General features: G+C 37.5%; 1 long non-coding RNA gene across 1 annotated transcript in view; it reads right to left on the bottom strand.

Annotated features, from left to right (window-relative positions):
* Positions 1 to 355: 355 nt before the first annotated feature.
* Positions 356 to 7,941, bottom strand: part of LOC118763743 — a 12,744-nt gene continuing 5,158 nt past the window's right edge. The window contains exons 2-3 of the long non-coding RNA XR_004999495.1: positions 2,741 to 2,743; positions 356 to 372 (exon numbers count right to left, since the gene is read on the bottom strand). This is a non-coding gene — a long non-coding RNA (uncharacterized LOC118763743). The remainder of the gene's footprint in view (positions 373 to 2,740; positions 2,744 to 7,941) is intronic.

The following is a 7,941-nucleotide window of genomic DNA, read 5'->3' as shown; positions in this document are numbered from 1 at the left end:
TAAATGCATACTTATACATACATATATATGTATATATACATACACAGCTATACACATATGCATACACACACACATGCACAGACATGTACTAGTTGACCAGATCTGGAAAGAAAGACATTATATATGTCGTAGAATTGCAATAACAACAATAAACATGTCAAATTGTGTAACATATTGTTAAAGAATTTGTTTGGATTCCTCTTTTCAACAATAGAAATTATGACTTTGACAGATAAATAAATAAATAAATGATAACAGGTTGTTGTTAAGAAGATTGCCTTGTAAACACATCGTTACAGGTTCAGTCCCACTATTTGGCACTTTGGGCATGTGTTTCCTACTATAAGTTAAATGAGCTGAAGAGAGATTGAACTAATTATCATCATCATCGTCGTCATTGTTTAATGTCTGCTTTCCATGCTGGCATGGTTTGACTGAGAACTAGCAAGCCAGAAGGCTGTACCAGGCTCCAATCTGATCTGGCAAGGTTACTACTGTTGGATATCCTTTCTAACACCAACCACTCCAAGAGTGTAGTGGGTGCTTTTTACATGCCACTGGCATGATGGCCAGTAAGGCAGTACTGGCATTGACCATACTTGAATGGTGCTTTTTATATACCACCGGCATGGGAGCCAGTCAGATGGCACTGGCAATGACTGCACTCAAATGATGCTAATGTCAATGTTAATGTACTAGCAATATGTGTATTAGATTTATATTTACCTGTCATTAGTGTATTGTGTTTGTGTTGTTTAATTGCACCTTTTCTTCACAGCCAGTCTCCACATCACAATGGCATATTCTTTTATTCTTTTGCCATGGCCATGCTGGAGCACTGCTTTAAAGGATTTTTAGTCAAAGAAATCAACTCCAGGAATTATTCTTTGTAAGCCTAGTACTTATTCTATTGGTTTCCTTTTGCTGAACTGCTAAGTTACAGGGACGTAAACACATCAACATTGGTTGTCAAGTGATGGTGGGGGCAAACACACACACACCATGCATGCACAGAAGCACACACACAATAATATATATATATATATATATATATATATACTATTGTGTCTGGGGAGAGTCATTCTCTTTTAGTACCTTTATAATTTAACACACTCACTGGTAAAATTTCCACTCATTTCCTTCTTTATTTTTCTAAAATTTAATTGCATCTTGCAACCTTAGTCAACAACTATTGAAAAGGTTGCAAGACGCAATGGAAACAGAATATGCTTCAACACACGAACTCACATAAAGAATTTTGCAAACCAAATCCAAAAACGAAATGTATATATGTGACGGGCTTCTTTCAGCTTCTGTCAACTAAACCCACTCACAAGGGTTTTGTCAACCCAAGGCTATAGTAAAAGACACTTGCCCAAGGTGTCACCATGTGTGGTTGGGAAGCAAGCTTCTTACCACACAGCTATGTCTGTGCCTAGTGCAAAAAAAACCAAAAATTATCTTTTCTGCTTTTAGCATTACATTCAAATCTTTGGTCGACTCTTAGTTAAATATAATAATTTTAGTTAGCATTCATCTAAGAATCTTGAAACAAGAACATGAAAAATTTTAAACATCAACCATTCTCCATTGCAACATTGAACAGCTTCCTACTCATGTATGTTGACGTACATGTTTCATACAATTTGAGCAGGCAGGAAGTTGCAAGTTTAAAAATATAAAACATACATCGCATAGTATGCAGCCACCATGTTATAAATTAATTTTTATAAAACTAAACTTTATATTGGTGTTATTATTATTTATAAAACAGAGTATAAAATAAGAAGAAGTGAGCATTGCACAGTCTACACATCCTGTTTGACCATGGTTGGTTCCAATAATTATTTTAACTAGTCGTATATGTTACAATATATCTACTGCTGAAAGGTGGCGAGCTGGCAGAAACGTTAGCACGCTGGGTGAAATGCTTAGCGGTATATCGTCTGTCTTTACATTCTGAGTTCAAATTCTGCCAAGGTCGACTTTTCCTTTCATCCTTTCAGGGTCAATAAATTAAGTACCAGTTGCATACTGGGGTTGATCTAATCGACTGGCCCCCTTCCCCCAAATTTTGAGCCTTGTGCCTAGAGTAGAAAAGAATATATCTACTGTTGACCAAAAATATATTGCGATTACCATAGAAGACTATGATGTCTTCATCCACCAGTTATACAAGACAGAAAAGGATTACATTTGATTATCATTTGAATGAAATATTAGTTTCAAATTTTAACACAATGCCAGCAAATTTGGGGGAAAGGGTAAGTTGTTTACATCGACCCCAGTACTCAACTGGTACATATTTTATCACCCTTGAGAGGATGAAAGGCAAAGTGAACCTTGGTGGAATTTGAACACAGTCTATAAACATGGATAAAATACTGCTAAGTATTTTGCCTGGCATGCAAATAATTCTGCCAGCTTACTACCTTAACTGATACCGAACATTAAGAATATGCAAAAAAGTCATTTTGGTTTGGTTTGCTTGACATGTTTTTTAATTTCTTTGAATTATCATTTTATTTTTTTATCCCAACTCACTTATAATATGTGTTTTCTTCAAACTATTTAATTTACTATCTTACATTGACCCCCGTGCTCAACTGGTACTTATTTTATTGCCCTCAAGAAGATGAAAAGTAAAGTCAGCCTTGCTGGAATTTGAACCCAGACTGTAGAGATGGATGAAATGCCGCTTAGCATTTTGTCCAGTCTGTTTACGATTCTGCCAAATCACGGCCTTCCAAAGAATGAAATATTAAAAAAACAGAAAATGAACAAATAAAGAAAAAAACTAACAAATATGTGAGAACTTATTGAATACTGTTTAACCCTTTCGTTACCCTATTTATTTTGAGATGCTCTGTGTTTCATTCAATTAATTTTAAATATAACAAAGAATTTAGTAAAATAACTTAGTTATCATTAAGCTAGTATTAGGAACATTAGGAGCATAAATTATGACTGAGGTTTGGTGGAAGATTTTAATTCAATACTTATGTAAACAAGAAGCGGTTTTGGCCGGGTTGGTATCAAAAGGGTTTGTTTGGAAAGTTGACATTTACCATATCCATATAGCTAACATATCAACAACAAACACTTAAAACCAGATATGAATGGCAACACCCCTGTCAGAATTCATATTTCACTAAAAATCTTTATAGGAGTAGATCAACAAATAGTTTACTTGTAAATTACAAACATTTTAGCTGTAAATAGTAAATAATTAGAATGGTGATTCAGTGGCACCCATAAGCAGTGACTTTGTAACACAAGCAAAATACATGTGTGTTGCTAACCATTATTATTAAATGTCATAAGTCTTAGAAAGAAATATGTAAAAATTTTAGTTCAGAAAGGGTTCTTGTGCTCTCTTCTCAACCTTTTTCTCTCAAGTAATGTTGGTTTAATTCAAATGTATTTGAAAACAATCTTTGTTTGTAACCCTTTAAGTCATCATCATCATCATCATCATCATCATCACCACCACCACCACCACCACCACCACCACCACCACTACCACCACCACTACCACTACTATCATCATCGTTGTCGTCATCATCATCATCATAACCATCATTTGACGTCTTTCTTCCCCGGTGGCATGGGTTGGACAATTTGACAGGAACTGGCTACCCAAAGGACTGCACCAAGTTCCACTGTCTGTTTTAGCATGGTTTTTACAGCTGGATGTAAAAAATGATGTAAAATATATATTGGTTAAGTAAAAAATATTCACCACAGAGTGGTCATTATTTCATACTTAGCCAATATAAGGGGACAGGCTTTGTGTCATTTTCATGTGCAAAAAATGTGTAATTTCAGAATTTTGTAGAAGTTGTGAATATAATAAATTATATGAGAATATTAAATGTTTAGAATCAGCAGATTGTGATTTGCATTCAAGAATTATGCACAAGACCTTTGAGAAAGTGGAAAATTCGTCATACCTCCATAGGATTTGGTGATATCGTTTGCATGTATGTTTATTATCATGATATTTTATCATCTTATTTCATGTCAATCTACCAGTGTCAAGATTGACACCTCGATAGACATTGTGAATGTCCTCATGAACTACTCTCAGCTTGCACAAGACAGTCTTGTTCTCAAAGAGCTGTTTAGGTATAGTAATTGTCCAGCCAATCAAATTAGTTGGACATAGAGTCTTCATGGGTTCAACTTGCTTCGTTAAAACTCCTGCAATCTGTTGACAAATTAATTTTTGTTTTCTTTGTCATAACAATCTTCTTTTTTTCTTCTTTTCCCTTCAGGAATACTTCTGCACCCCCAAGAACCAAAGTATTAGCTCTGTTAATTGAGCTTAAAGTTAACTCTAACTATTGAGCTCAATGTTAGCTCCATTTATTGAGCTTAGTGTTAGCTCTGTTTATTGAGTCTAGAGAACAATTCTTCCTCCCATCCTCCTAGTACTTATTTCTCTACAAGGCACTCCAGTTTTTTGATAAAGACTTGACTTTCTGATGCAAGTTTCACAATTGTAATACTTTTAAATAGAAGCCTAGTCATTTTGGCTGCAGCACCGCCTTTCGTCGAGCAAATCGACCCCAGGACTTATTCTTTGTAAGCCTAGTACTTATTCTATCGGTCTCTTTTGCTGAACTGCCAAGTTATGGGGATGTAAACACACTAGCATCAGTTGTCAAGCAATGTTGGGGGGGACAAACAGACACACACACACATATATATACATATACATACAATGGGCTTCTTTCAGTTTCTGTCTACCAAATCCACTCACAAGGCTTTGGTCGGCCCGAGGCTATAGTAGAAGACACTTGCCCAAGGTGCCATGCAGTGGGACTGAACTCAGAACCATGTTGTTGGTAAGGAAGCTACTTACCACACAGCCACTCCTGCGCCTCCTATGCTAAAAATTGTTTTAGAAAACTGGCGTGAAACTCATCAATCACAAGTTGTCCAAGTTAATAAAGCTTTTTATTTGGTTCACATAAGTCTGTTGTGAATATATTAACTAATTCTTTCCATGAAACCAGAACTGCATATAAGAAATTTAAAGTAAATTCTGTTTCACTTCAAACCATTGGGGAAGTTACTTCAGAGAGAATGAATTGGTTGTTGCAATTTACTCCAGCTTTGAAGTTTGTTATAGAGATAAGTGAAAAAACAAACTGGCAATTCCACCAGTCTTCTCAATCATATCTTTTACTTGTTTCAGTCATTAGACTGTGGCTTTGCTGGGGCACAGCCTTGAAGGTTTTAGTTGAACAAATTGATTCCAGTGCTTATTTTGCTTTTTAAGTCTGGTCTCTTTTGCTAAACTGGTTAGTTACTGGGATGTAAACAAACCAGCACTAGTTTTCAAGCAGTGGAAGATGGGGGACAAACGCAAGTGCAAAGGCGTGCGTGCATGCGCGCACACACACACACGCACACACACTCACACACACATACAAACACACACATTATGGGCTTCCACACAGTTTCTTATTTCTTTATTGCCCACAAGGGGCTAAACATAGAGGGGACAAACAAGGACAGACAAAGTGATTAAACTGATTACATCGACCCCAGTGTGTAACTGGTACTTAATATATCGACCCCAAAAGGATAAACGGCTAAGTCGACCTTGGCAGAATTTGAACTCAGAACGTAACAGCAAACGAAATACCGCTAAGCATTTCGCCTGGTGTGCTAATGTTTCTGCCAGCTTGCTGCCTTCCACACAGTTTCTATTGACCAAATTCACTCACAAGGCATGGTTAGCCTGGGGGTTATTGTTAAAGACACTGGCCAAAGATGCCACGCAGTGGGACTGCAGCAAAACAACTTCTTAACCATACAGTGGGACTGAACCAAAACAAGCTTCTTAACCATACAGCCAGGCTTTGGATTTCTGTAACTGACTTACAGACACCATTGTATTGAAGTACCAAAGTATGTACTGCACATACTGATTTCAACATAGAATACTTTGCACTCTGTACCTTCGGAGAATCTATCCGTGCTTTTAAACTTTTGTCTCCATTGTTCTTGTACTTTTCATTATTTGTAAATTTTTTTAAAGCCAGGTACTTATTCTATTGGTCTCTTTTGCCAAACTGTAAAGTTATGGAGACAGAAACACACCAACACCAATTGTCTAGTATTGATTGGGGACAAACACAGGCACAAAGACAACCACACACATACGCGCATGCGTGTGCACACACACACATGCAATCACTCACGCACACATATGTAAGGCAAAGATAAGGTAAAAACTACAGGAAAAAGGTAAGGTAAAACTACAACTTTGCTTTGTTTTACCTTTTATAGTTTACTTTGTCACCATGACTGACCAGGCTATCAGATGTTGCTACACATCACTGGTCACAATGCGCTTCGCAATGTTTTAGCCTTCAAATGGTGCCACCCCGCTGGCTAAGCGAGCAGGCCAACAGAAGAAAGAGTGAGAGAAAGTTGTGGCGAAAGAGTACAGCAGGGATTGCCACCACCCCCTGCCAGAGCCTCGTGGAGCTATAGGTGTTTTCGCTCAATAAACACTCACAACGCCCGGTCAGGGGATCGAAACCACGATCCTACGACCGCGAGTCCGCTGCCCTAACCACGGGGCCAATGCGCCTCCACAGTTTACTTTGTACCTTCTCACATTGTTCCAGCCTTACACAACAAATCTCTTTAAAATATACATAGATATACTTGATGGGATGCTTTCAGTTTCCGATTGCCAAATCCACTCACAAGGCTTTGATTGGTCCAAGGCTACAGTAGTAGACACTTTCCCAATGTTCCACATTGTGGAACTGAACCTGGAACCATCTGGTTGGGAAGCAATCTTCTTACCACACAGCCATACCTTGCACCTGTTATATGATTTATATTTTTGAGAACATCATTAAACTTTATAAATTCTTTGTAGCTTTTAAAAGGTATGCACATGCCCTGCTGCACCTGATTCAGTTACTTTTCCTGTCCAGTGACTGTCTATAATTTTCAGAGTCAGAAATTGATCATTCTTTTTGCATTTTATCAACTGAAGTAACACATTTGATGGAAACTGCTTGAGCTGAAGAAATTTGCTTGTCAGAATTATTCTAGATCACTTTAGACAACAACTTCCAAGAGTACATTGTGAAAACCAGAATTGATGTACAGTAATCCTTCAACTATCGTGGGTGTTACGTTTCAAAACCCTCCGTGATAGGTGAACATCCATGAAGTAGAAACAGAACTGTACTCTCTCTTTACACTTTTACTCTTTTACTTGTTTCAGTCATTTCACTGCGGCCATGCCGGAGCACCGCCTTTAGTCGAGCAAATTGACCCCAGGACATATTCTTTGTAAGCCTAGTACTTATTCTATTGGTCTCTTTAGCCAAACCGCTAAGTTACGGGGATGCAAACACATCAGCATCGGTTGTCAAGCGATGTTGGGGGGACAAATACAGACACACAAACACACACACACACACATACATATATATACATATATACAACGGGCTTCTTTCAGTTTCCGTCTACCAAATCCACTCACAAGGCTTTGGTCGGCCCGAGACTATAGTAGGAGACACTTGCCCAAGGTGCCACGCAGTGGGACTGAACCTGGAACCATGTGGTTGGTAAGGAAGCTACTTACCACACAGCCACTCCTGTATATTTTTCTTTTATTATTTTTATAATCTGTATATATTTATTTTATTATAAATCAAAACAAGACCATAGAGGAATCAATGTAAGCTTAAATAATAAACTGTGATAGGTGAACTACAATATGGTGAGGAATTACTGTATTGAAGTTCAAACTCCTTATGGAGAGAGTGGCTTATTATACATAATTGAACAATCTCTGCACTTTAGAAACTACAGTCATAAATAACCAGTTGTTTACACCAAATGTGAATGTCTTGGCATTATTACATACTCAAAACAAAACAGCAGGCTGGCAGAATCATT

The sequence above is a fragment of the Octopus sinensis genome, linkage group LG6 (assembly GCF_006345805.1).
Source record: "Octopus sinensis linkage group LG6, ASM634580v1, whole genome shotgun sequence".
Lineage (NCBI taxonomy): Eukaryota > Metazoa > Mollusca > Cephalopoda > Octopoda > Octopodidae > Octopus > Octopus sinensis.
Note: the sequence above shows the minus strand (reverse complement) of the source record. Positions and strands in the feature narration are given on the sequence as shown.